Raw genomic sequence first — 12,198 nt, 5'->3', positions numbered from 1 at the left:
TAGCGCGTGGATCGCAGCAAAAGCCGTCACCTTCCTCTTTCTAACTTTACCAAATACCAGAAATCGAACATTTACCATAAATTGGGTGTTTCTAGACTTAATGGACCAAAAATTGTGATTTTCAAAGTGATTTTCCAATGAGTTGAAAGCAATGAACGTCTGGCGAGAAGATGAACCGTAGGCTTAACGTCGAAGAGGGGACCTTCCCAGGTCGCTCTTACAAAATGACGGATCTGCATGTAAAACTTTAGGAGTCGGATCATCTGAATCGGCCGACCAGCTGGGGCGTGACCGTGAATAGAGGTGTCGGAATGTGAAGATGCCCCGTGTCCCGGCCAGACACCACGGGGCAGATGTATTTAGTGCCCTAGTGCTTTTACACATACAGTTTGGGTTAGAAAGGAAGACGCAGTGAGCCGTAGCGCAGTATGTAAAACAGACACCTCGTCTGGATCCAATCTCTGAAGACAAATGTCTGCTAATGATGCGTCAAACGCCGATGGCTTCAAGCTTTAGACATTTTTCGGGTGGATTCCGTCCCCGGCAGAGTTTATTAAATGGGTGAATAGCGGTTAATGATGGCGTTCACGGATAGAAGGGAAGGCAGATTTACTGCAGAGCGTTACCCCCATTATCTCGTCCAATGGGCCTCACTCCTTTGATTAGGATTATGGCCCCCAGCGGACGCCTGTCTCACCAGTTAATAAGGGCTGCGGATCTTTTTGATCGGAGGCAGATTGAGCCGTTTATGCGACCCGTTCCTTTCCGCTCCAGGCTCGGAACATTTCACGTAATATTTCTTGGCTCAGATGGGAAGGAAAATAAAAGATACAAAGAAGGCGACGTTCTCGGTTCACACGCAGGAGCTCGCATGTGAAGGGGATTAGAGGTCAGTTTTATTACCGCACCTTCAGGGCCGCTGTATCCTCCATGAGGGTCCAACATCAAACGGAATCCCACCCGACCGGTTCCTGCAAACATCGGGCTTGGCAGCTGTCTGCGGTTTTTCTCATTTCTTTCATTTTTCCTTAATAATCTGGAACAAAAATCTGTTCCCGGGACGGGTATTAAAGGTCTGCCCGGGGGCTACCAGTTGGTGTCGTAGAGGAGCAAACTTCTCATTCTTCCAGTTAACATCGGCTGGAATTCGATGGTTTAGACGCCAAGAAACCACAATTCTGATCATCAAAACTAGAGGAGACCCCATGAGAAATCCATGCCGTATTTGCCCCTATTGGATGAAGCCCGATCACCTTGAGTGTTGGGTTAAGGTTCTGGAGCCCCCCCCCATCTCCAGAAGGATATCGAAGTTCTGGAGAGAGATCAGAGGAGGGAAACTAAACCGGGGAACGGTTTACGGGATAAAAATGATCAGGAAAGACTAAGGGTTTGGGGGAGAGAAGAGAGGGGAAGCGAGAGAGACATTTAAATCCATAGAGGAGGGACGTTTATATCAAAAGGAGGAGAAAAATTACAAATAGAGACCGGAATCTAACACTAGAGGATCAGAGGCTGGGATGGAATGGAGGGAAGATTTACTAAAATATGAATGCATTAAAATCTTTGTATCCGTTGAAGTTTTATGAAAATGGGAAGTAAAAATATATTTCCAAGATTCCACCAAGTTTATATCCATTTTAATCCATTATTATTAGATATTGGCTACAAATTCCTAAAATAATTAAATTATAACTCAAAAGTGCCATTTACCGGTTAAATCACAAATTTGCTCATGTGTTCATTTTATTTTTTATTTTTTTAGAAAAAATATTTTTTGCGGATTTTTGATGAATATTTTTCTTTGCTTCTCCCCAATAACGTTCAAGCAAAACAAATATATCCTGACCTTTTTTGCTTTGTACAAAATCATTCAATTGAATAAAATAAAATTATACCAAAAATCCCGAGGAAATTGCAGCAATTGAGTTCTTAATATAAGTGAGCTATTTATTAAAATGAGTTTCTTTGAAGAAAAACATTCGACCTGATATTTTCTTAGGCCCTGCTTAAATGGGGTTAATTGACCATGTGTTATCAATTAACCGTTGCATGTCGTATACTGTATGGACCCGCAGAGTGATACATTGTATCCCTTTCAGATGTTCTAAACCAGCCATATCATACATAATATCATAATATATATAATGAGTGTGAGTGTGAGTGTGAGAGTGCATGTGTGTGCGCATAAATGTAAAACACCAGCATTCTATTATTATTATTAATGTAATAATACAATTAATCTAATTTTAGGGTCCTTAATGTAAGGAGGTTTTACTTTACTAAGAGGATAGTAGATAAGTGGAACAGCTTCCCAGCAGAAGCGGTAGAGGCATATGGCTCCTGAATCTAAGACGAGACCAACGACTGATAAAGGTTCGAGTCTTTACAGCAGGAAAAATGGGCGACTGGATGGGGGCCGGATGGGGGCCGATCTGCCGGCATGTTTTAGGTTTCTATGGTTTATATGGCGCCATCATATTCCGTGGCGCTAGAGCCGGTAGGTTTATTTATCACAAATATCCTGCATTTCTCGGAAAGATAAAAACCCTAATTACCCCCCGCCCCCCCCATAATGGTTAAATGCATTTTATTTTTCAGGCTTAAATGCTCGTTTGTGTAACTTTCCCCCCATTATCCTTTCGCTGGATGCGGAATGCGTTTAACCATCCGACGCATTGCAATCCATTTGCAGGCGAAATTACCCATAAAACCAATTATTACAAATTACCCCTGAAAACACTGAGCTCAAACACGGGGTTAACGTGTATTCATTGCGCGGCCGTTCCCCCCCCCTCGACCTGTTAGACATCTTGGTTTTGGTTCTATAAATGATGACATAATACGTGGATTTCATTAACCTTAATGCTTCCGATACAATTAACTCATTATATACCGGGGGGGGGCTGCACATTATCACTTGATCGTCAGCTTCTGGGTCGAGTAATCATTTGTTTTTTTGTCTACCTGTAATTACTTTTACTCTGTAATCTATGGCAAATAATACAGCTGGGGCCCTAAACGATTATGGGGGCCCCTGACACCCCCCTTAAATTACACTTATCATGAGAACTAAGGGCTAGGCTTTAAGGAACATACACAAGGTGACAGGTGTGGCTTATACTGGGAGTGGGTGGAGCTTTTCCATAATGGGAGGAGCATGTGGTAGGTTGTATTACCATTTAACCACACCCCCTTTCCTTCCTTTATTGCCCCAAAATGACCAATGCTAGCGTCTCCATACAGTTATTTCTGCGGAATATTTCATTTTTAATGTAACCAAGCGGAACGTCGGATATTTGCTTTATTTTTGCTTTATTTTTGGTTTATTTCTGCACCGCACAGAATCTTTGTGTTTTTATGATAAATATTTGTAATGTTTGTAAATAGAATGCAGGCGATGAAAGTCCGTTTTCCGCGGGGTCCAGCCGGGGAAATGTTTTGACTGATTTTTATCTGGCGGATCGGTGGCTTGTGTATAATCCCAAACATTAATTCCCCCTGAGCGGATCGGCATGTAGATTTAATTGCCCCGCGCCGCGTCCACAAATCCACATCGCTGCGCGTCTCGGCAAACATTTTGATTGTGGGAATTATAAATGACTTAACGGTGAACGGCGGTGATTAGGAAACTAATCTTACACCACGATGTGAATCGCCGCCCAGCCGCCGTGTAAACGGCAATTTATGGGAAATAAGTCATTATTCTTTTCACTATTTGTTTCTGGCTACGCTAACTTTACTTTACCGAGAGGGGGGTAGATAGGTGGAGCAGCCTCCCAGCAGAAGTGGTAGAGGGTAATACAGTGAGGGTATTAAACATGCATGGGATAGACATACGGCTCCTGAATCTAAGACGAGACCAACAACTGATTGAGGTTTGAGTCTTTACAGCAGGAGAAACGGGCGACTAGACGGGGGCCGACGGGGGCCGAAAGGTCTTTTAACTGTTACATTAAGTGACTGTAAACATGGAATTGATTTTGTAAGCTGGTGTCGGCTGGAAGGCGGATCCAGTCGTTGATGTGTTCATGAAATGGGGTTCTCAGGAATATCCGGCTTTCATCGTTGAGCCGAATGCAGATTCCGAGCGTTCTGCCCCGGGGGGGGTGCGCGGTGGGCGAGGGGGGGGCGCGGTGGGCGAGGGGGGGGGTCGTCGAGGTGTCACCTGCTCCTAACATGAGAATTATTTGTTCAGCCAAAGATTTTTTTTTTTACTTTTACAAAAGGACTTTGAAGTCGGATGGAATTCGCGGCGCGTAAAATAATCCATCTGCTGCAGGAGATCTTTAACCGTTTGCGATATAAACTCCCCTTTACCTTCATCGCCCTCATTGTGACCAAAGAGCTGACAAATCAGAGACCTCGGCGGCCCCCGGATCCCTGCTCAGCAACGCCACAAGAAATAAACTCCCTTATTTTATACAAGATTCCGATCCCTAGATTTTTAAAATAGAACCTGCTGGCAGATCGGCCCCCGGCGGCCCCCGTCTAGTCACCCGTTTCTGCTGCTGTAACGACTTACACCTTAATCAGTCGTTGGTCTCGTCTTAGATTCAGGAGCCGGATGTCTATCCCATGCATGTTTAATACCCTCACTGTATTACCCTCTACCACTTCTGCTGGGAGGCTGTTCCACTTATCTACCACACTATGTCACCATTATCTTGGTCAATTTTTATTATTTTGAGCGTGCAGACAACGTCCCATTATGCATGGCTGCTCTGCATAAGACTGAGATAGTAGTACATACAATTGCCTGGGGACCAGCCGGGCTGTACGTATTAATACATCTCAGCACTATCCCTCTCTCTCTCGCTCTCCCACTCTCTTTCGCCCCCTTTCGTCTCGCTCTTATATTTAATCCGATATAACGTCGCCTGCCATGTTTCTAAATGGCTCTTTGAAAGGGACGTCCCAGACAGCCCCACTAGAGACGAACGCGACCCTCCGCCAGGGGATTAAACATGCGCGGGATAGACATACGGCTCCTGAATCTAAGACGAGACCAACGACTGATTAAGGTTTGAGTCTTTACAGCAGGTGAAACGGGTGATGATACGGGGGCCGCCGTGGGCCGATCTGCCAGTGGGTTCTATGTTTCTGTGTTCATCAGACAGCAGGTGGACCCCACAGTGGGGTGTCAGGGTCTGGATATTGCCAAAAAAAAGTGTTCTGCCCCCCCCCTGCCCAGGGATTCAGTGGACGTTTTGGGAGGGGGTAGGTTTGTGAACCCCTTTGACTTTTTCTGCTTGTTAACTACGTCTCCCACCATCCGTCAGCAGGCGGGGGCCCCGTGTTGACTCACGGCTTCCTTACAGCCAGGTACAGTCTGAACGTAAAGCTGTCGGCCCTTGGCATCGGCCCCTGCCGCCGGGTGCATAGAGCGCAATCTGTGCGTCGCTTATTCCAGGGGTTAATAGAGGAGAAATACAAACATTTCATTTGGCTCAAATAAAGCAATTAGACAAGTTACAAATCATGCGGGGTTCCCGGTGTCTCCGCGCCGCTCGTATTATTTTAAGGGGTGGGCTGCGGGGGCCACGCATTTCATCCTCGCTTGTTACTGAAGAAAAGGCTGCATTCATTCTTCGCTTCCAACTTTCCGAGGGACCGCGGCTCAGCGACTCAACCTTCGGCCCGATTCGGGGAGTTCACTTCACCAGCCTCCCAAAAAACCTGTTCCCCGATCCACGTTACGTGGGACTGCGTTCCCGCAGGGTATGCAATGTATACGTGCAGCTCCTTTAACCCCCCCCCAAATTGTTCATTCGTAGACGGGGACCCCCCCCCCAAGCAGGTCTTCTGGCTCATTCTTGGTAAATTGGAAATATTTCCATTAAACCCCAAAAAACCCAACAAGTGCGACTTTTTCAAACCGGGTTCATAAGGATCAAAAATCCTCTTCGAACGACAAAGATTTTATCGTATATTTAAACCACCTCAATGACATCATCAAGTGGATCTCATATGCAAGCTGATGACATCATGGCCGACAAATTCAGATGTGTCATTTGTTTTTTTTTGTATTGGAAAGGGTTAAAACTATGAATCAGAATAATAACTGCTTTAAATATCAATGAACCCCCCCACCCCCAAAAAAAAATTTCACAAAAAATAAATAAATAAATGACTATTTGTCATTCGAGAAGCGACAGCCAAACCCAAGATGATTTTTTCGCGGTGTTTTTTTTCCGTGTGGATTTTAAGCTGGATTTAGAAAGGAAATTAAATTAAATCCTGATTTCTTTTCCAGTCCTTTTCTCGCTCGCATTGCCCAAAAACTATTGTCATTGATGTCATTAATGGAGAATTATTGCCACCCCCCTCCCCCCCGATTTTAAAAAGGGATCCCGACAGCTGCAGAGCCGGCGCGATTCCGCGGATCCTTTGCTTGGATACATTTTGTTCTTTAGCGGCTCCGATTAGTAATTTCGCCCGAGGGTACGTTTTTCAGATGAAATCTATTATTTTTGGCCATCGGAGCCGTTTCTGACTTCTTAATTTTCATATCCGCCTCGTTATTCCCCCCCCCCCGTATCCAGGGGTGATTAGTATTAATGCGTAAAGAGGGTCTGATGGGTGCCGTGTAAATATTAAATGAGGCGTTTCAACGTATATGATGGAATGCGGGGGTCTCGTGGAAAACGTTACTGTATATTTACTTAAGGTGTCTCGTTAACCTCTTAGGGGAAGGATCTGCGAGGCTGCAGACAACCTGCTTGAGTTACGTTTAGATTCGTAAAAACATATTGAGTTAGAACCGCAGAACGCTCCATTCTTCCCCTCGCTCCGTCACATTTCAGTAGGATAACACAAGGAGCCGTTCAAGACGCTTCACGCCGTACCTGCTCACGCGCCACAAGATGCCGGGACTTTAAATCGGGGGCCTGCGGCTTCTCGCAGTCACGGCTTTCGGCGCGGCGCATGTCTCTTTTTATTTATTTTTAACGACCGGCCGATGGAGGATGATGAGAAATGCAGTCCTTGGAGGGCCCGGGAGTCCCTGGAGTCTTCAAATATTCAAATTCAATTTTTTTTTTCCAAAGAATTCTGGATCTGGAAAAATTAAGCTTTTTTTTTTTTTTTTGTTTTTTTCTCCTCCCAACGCATAGAATTTTAACAGATGCTCGGAGCCCCAAACATGCGCGACCAAACCCACGGAGAGACTCAGAATAATGAATGAGCAGAATGTCAGCAAAATTTATGACACCCAACAAGTTGGGAACCCGACACCGACAGACACTTAGTGAAACGCAGAAACCCTGAAACGATCTTCATGGACCTCACATGATTTATTAATTGGCAGTTTTTCGGCAAGACGCGGTATTACTGTCCCTTCGAACCCCCCGCCGGTAACCCCCCCCGCCGGTAACGTACGAGCACCAAAGCAATTCCCTCTTAGCGGAACAATGATTTATTACACGTTTAGGAGAAACGCCAACACGCTAAACATGGAAAAACCCCACAGCGACCACGTTTCAAGTCATTCTGTGTATCAAAATGTTACAAGATGGCGTCATGGCGACCGCTGTGTAGAGCTGCCGTTCGTTGGGTCAGTCAGAGGATTTTAGGGATACGTTGTAGCTTTTCTTGCTCTCCCATTAGCGCTGTGGAACCTTCAAGTGCAGTTTGCTTTACGCCCTGACTGTATCGGGGGCGCTATCGGGGTTTGCGGTCTAAAGAAGAGACTTTGTGGTCACATCAAAGCTGGGAACCCCATCGCCGGTGGTATATTCTGGTCTGGACCAACTAGGTCTGGGGCGGCAGGCAGCTTGTTGCCCTCTTGAGCAATCAGGCATCCTGTAGGACCTCCAATCAGCTGGCTGGTTACATGGGAGATCACTGATCTCTCCAACCAACCCGAGTCGCCACCATGGACCGCTTCCGCCCAGCGCTGCACGTTCTTAGATGGTGGCTATGACATCATGTGTCGGAGCTCAGAAGAAAAGCATGGCAGTGTAGAGGGGACGGCTGATGCCCCCCCTGGGGCAATGCCAACCATGACCCACCCATGGAAAGCCAGTAAAGTAGGACATCTAGAAGCTTTTGATTGCTCCTTTTGATTGTTTCCTGCTGACAATTAAGATACATTTGGTGAAGATAGAAGCTCCGCAGAGAATTCTCCCAGAACCAGAACCCCGCATTTTTTCTTTGGACCTGAAGTCTTCTTTATTCAGACCAAGTTTTTTGATGTCTTGCACAACTCTTGCACAATGTGTTGTTTTTTTGATGGCCGCGTCATAAAGAGCAGGCAGAAGATATTAATTTCACTAAAATCAGAGTTCTGCCTGTAAAAAAAACGGAAATAACATTTTCTCTATATTGACAGAATGTTGGGAAATAATATGTTCCAAAACAGAGGATATTAGCCACATTTGTACCATTTCTTGTGGCGTCCAAAACACGTGACACGTTGGTGATATCGCTGTCCCGGGGAAACGTTGTTTTATGACCTGTTTATAATATTTTACATTTATTTGTATTATTTTATATTGTGCTGTTTTATGATGCCGTGGAAAAAAAAACTGTCAAACGTGGAAGTGAAACGAGAGAAGCTGTGCTTTATGTCAAAAACACACATTGTCCACCGTGTGGCCCCCGAGGACGCCTGCGCTCCGACTGACACCGGATTACGGTATCTGTGGCCAGGACGGTCCCTGTTCACCCGCTCCGTGTCACGAGGCGCCGGCGAGGAACTCCGAGCTTCCTTTATTGTTTTTGGATTAATAGGTTTCCAAATTTTTTTTATTAGGAAAAGATCGTTTTGGCCAAAGTCTGCAACGACAACTGGATTTTCACACAATTGACCCCCCCCCCTTTGTTTTAATTTTTGAGATTGTCTTAACCTTTTAACTGCCGGGGGGACGTGCGCCAGGTTAGCACTGAGATTCCTGATGGGGAGATAAAGGGGGGAATGGAGAGATCGTAGGAAGTTGGTGAGATGCGGCTTCCATAGAGCGACCTTTCATTCTAGTTATAAATTAATTAGTAATTATGAGCGATAATTGCGGGAAAGGTAGGTGGGAGGGTGTGGGCGTGGTTATGGGTGTGTCTGGGGCGGGGCTTTATGCAGGGCACTAGGGGACAAAAGTTAGCATCAAGGGGAGGAGAGAGGGGGCTCGGGGGTTTGGGGTGAAATCTCAGCAGATCTGTGATTTCCTTCTTCTGAAAGTTTAATTACACAGCACAGAAACTTTTAAGGAGCCTTTTCCGGTTCTATGGCAACAACAAACCAGTGTCTGTATTTGTGTCACATGACATTTGTGTCACATGCGTCAAATGAGTTTATTCCAGTAGATACCTTCGTCCTTGTTCTCAATGATTGGCTTAGTTATGCAAATAGTCATAAGGTCACTTTAATTACTTAAGCCACGCCTCCAGCCACACCCCCAGCCACTCCCATCTTTAAATTACATCGTGGTCCCATAATAATGTCACAAAAATAATACAGACATTCTGGGGGTCACTGAGATAAAATTAAGGGAGAAAGCTGTCATTTATAGTTTGGGGGGCTTCATATTATGTTAGTGGGGCCTGAGTGGGGCAGGTTAGTCACTGGCGGGTACTTCTGCGCGCTTGCTTTAAAAAAAATGTTTTTTGATCCCACGTCCGCCACCAATCCGGCCTTGAAATCCAAGAAAAGGTTGAATGTTTTTCCCTTTTAACTATTTCCTGTCATTCATCTTCTCTTGAGAGGACGTAAAATGTAAAAATGCATCAATAACATTTAAAAAAAAAACAAAAAAACTTTGCCTCCAGCAACAAATCTTATCTGTTTACTGAGGAAAACTGTAGGAGAGACCTCTGAGGTGTTGTGACTCTTCGTCTTACTCTATTTAAGAAAATTCTCAGCAAACATTTTCACGAAGTTAAAAAAAATAAATAAAAGACGCTCTAAACCATAGAACCCTATATACATTATTCCAAATTATTCCAAATTATCCAGTTTAGTGTATTTTATAAATCGATACAAACATTATAACTCATTACAATGAAAATAACACTGTTTGCCGTATAACGCGCACAAACATACATTTTTTTTTTACGGGGAAAGCCTGTAGAAATTTTCTTGAGAAAAACAAACAGATTTTTTCTGGAATCCGGCAGATATGGGAGAAAATTGCTGGGTGAGAGTGGCTTCCCGCAGCTCACCTGCTACCAGCATTTCTCCTGCACGCAGTCCATAAAAATTCCTCCTCCTCCTGTGGTGTTATCGGACAGGCCCGGTGTTATCGGACAGGCCCGGCGTTGTTTTGTCTGCCGTGCGTCTGTGTTGTTGGACTGTTTGGAGTAGCTTTTCTGTAGCACGGAGATTAGACCTTTAAATAGTTAGAATTGTTTTGCCCTGCGTGGGGGGGGGGTAAAAAAAAAGGGGGGGGGTGTTTCGTCTCCTAGGACAGTAAGTTACGGCTTCACGGGAGCCGAGCGATAATGGCCGACGAGAAGGAAAGTTGGGTAGCGAAAAAAGTATTCCCCATATGACTCTCTTCTATCGTCGCTACAAATATAATCCGGAATGTGTTTTTGTGGAATAAAGCCGGCTTTAATGGCATGGAATGGGCTGCTTTTGGTCGATTAAAGTATCATCGATATGCCGCAGAAGCCCAAGGCCACTTACGGCCCGACCTGGACAGCCTAGATGTACCAGAGTGTTTATCCCTTAAAAGGGTCCGACGGACTGAGACGACCCGATACGACCCGTGGGCTTACAATCTAGACCTTTTCTTTTCTTTTTTGGTCGTTGCGGGGCTGCTAATCGCTGTAACCCCCAGAAATGCTTTCTCCGTAAACGGAGCTCTTTCAGGAGATGAAGAACACGAATCAGGTTTCAATTCCCAGTAACCGAGAGGAGATCCTCGCAGTAACCTCGCTGCCTCCGTTTCAGATGCCGCGGCAAGCGGAAGGTGAAACGCGCGGCCATTTTGTTGACTTTTAGTTGACTTTTTTTTTGTATTATGCAAAGGAATGTAGAAAAAGTGAAATCATTTTGAGTTGGAAACCCCTGTAAAAGGCTTTATCGCCCCCCCCGCGCAGGTTTCGTCCATCGTCGGCACTCCGTTCTTTTTTGGAACCTTTCAGTCCCGTTGCTACGCCGACGCCAAGATGCGCTCACAAAGCTGTTGCGTTGCAAAATGGCCGTTAACCACGCGGCTAATTAAATTATTAACATGTGCTAAAAACGCTCCGTGGCCTTTGAAGGATCTGAAAACCGACATCAAAGAGAATCTCCGCGCATGTTGAGTTTATTCTTCTGTATTTAAATCTTTTGTTTTTGGGCGCGATGAAATCTTCAGATCTTATCTCCTGCCTTCTGCCTTCTTATATTATTTTTACTCTTTATTACTTGGGGTGTCCAGAAAAAGTACAAAATGCCTTAATTACCCAAAGTTTGAATATTTATTTACCCCCCCTTAGCGCTTTAAGGTGCTTTCCCCGAATCAGCCAATACCTGAAGTCAACTTGAAAAGGCGCCGTTACGTGCGATGTGTAAACGCGGTGGAGAACAAACATTCCTCCCGCTGTAACGACTCAAACCTTAATCAGTCGTTGGTCTCGTCTTAGATTCAGGAGCCGTATGTCTATCCCATGCATGTTTAATCCCCTCACTGTATTACCCTCTACCACTTCTGCTGGTAAACTGTTCCACTTATCGACCACCCTCTCAGTAAAGTAAAACCTCCTTCCATTCCATCTCAGCCTCTGATCCTCTAGATATTTCTCTTTCAAGTTCAGTGATAGATGTTTTTTTTCCTTCTTGCTACTCAGCAGTGACACAAAGTTGTGTAATTCTATGACATCACAGCTGAGTGTTGGCGTGGGGGCATTAGATTAAAGATGCATCGAAAACACATGAAAGTATTTTTTGCCTTTTAAAGGAAAAGTTCAGGCTCCTTTCCTCTAGGACATTAAAGGTACGCGTAGAATGCATACAATAGCACAGTGTTACTTTGTAATTAACCCCTTTCTATCCTTTCTCCATCCAAATGCATCCTCAGAATCTGCACACTCCGGAGGTTTCCCTGCCCCCAGCTATTTGCCTCGCAGGAGATCATTCATGTACAGTGGGGCTGTTTGGGGCAATAAAGTGTCCCTTTAAGTCAGTTTAGAACCCCGAGTAAGGTGTTTTGTTACTCGGTAAGAGACAATGCACAGAGACAGCTGAACATCTGCGTCCACTTACTGGAGGATTTGTCAACC

At 45.0% G+C, this 12,198-nt stretch overlaps 1 protein-coding gene across 5 annotated transcripts in view; it reads left to right on the top strand.

Annotated features, from left to right (window-relative positions):
• Nucleotides 1–12,198, top strand: part of ERC2 (ELKS/RAB6-interacting/CAST family member 2) — a 216,994-nt gene that overhangs the window by 182,660 nt on the left and 22,136 nt on the right. The window lies entirely within an intron of this gene.

Source organism: Spea bombifrons, chromosome 6, assembly GCF_027358695.1.
Source record: "Spea bombifrons isolate aSpeBom1 chromosome 6, aSpeBom1.2.pri, whole genome shotgun sequence".
NCBI lineage: Eukaryota > Metazoa > Chordata > Amphibia > Anura > Pelobatidae > Spea > Spea bombifrons.
The sequence above is the reverse complement of the archived record's forward strand: the minus strand, read 5'-3'. Positions and strand labels throughout refer to the sequence as shown.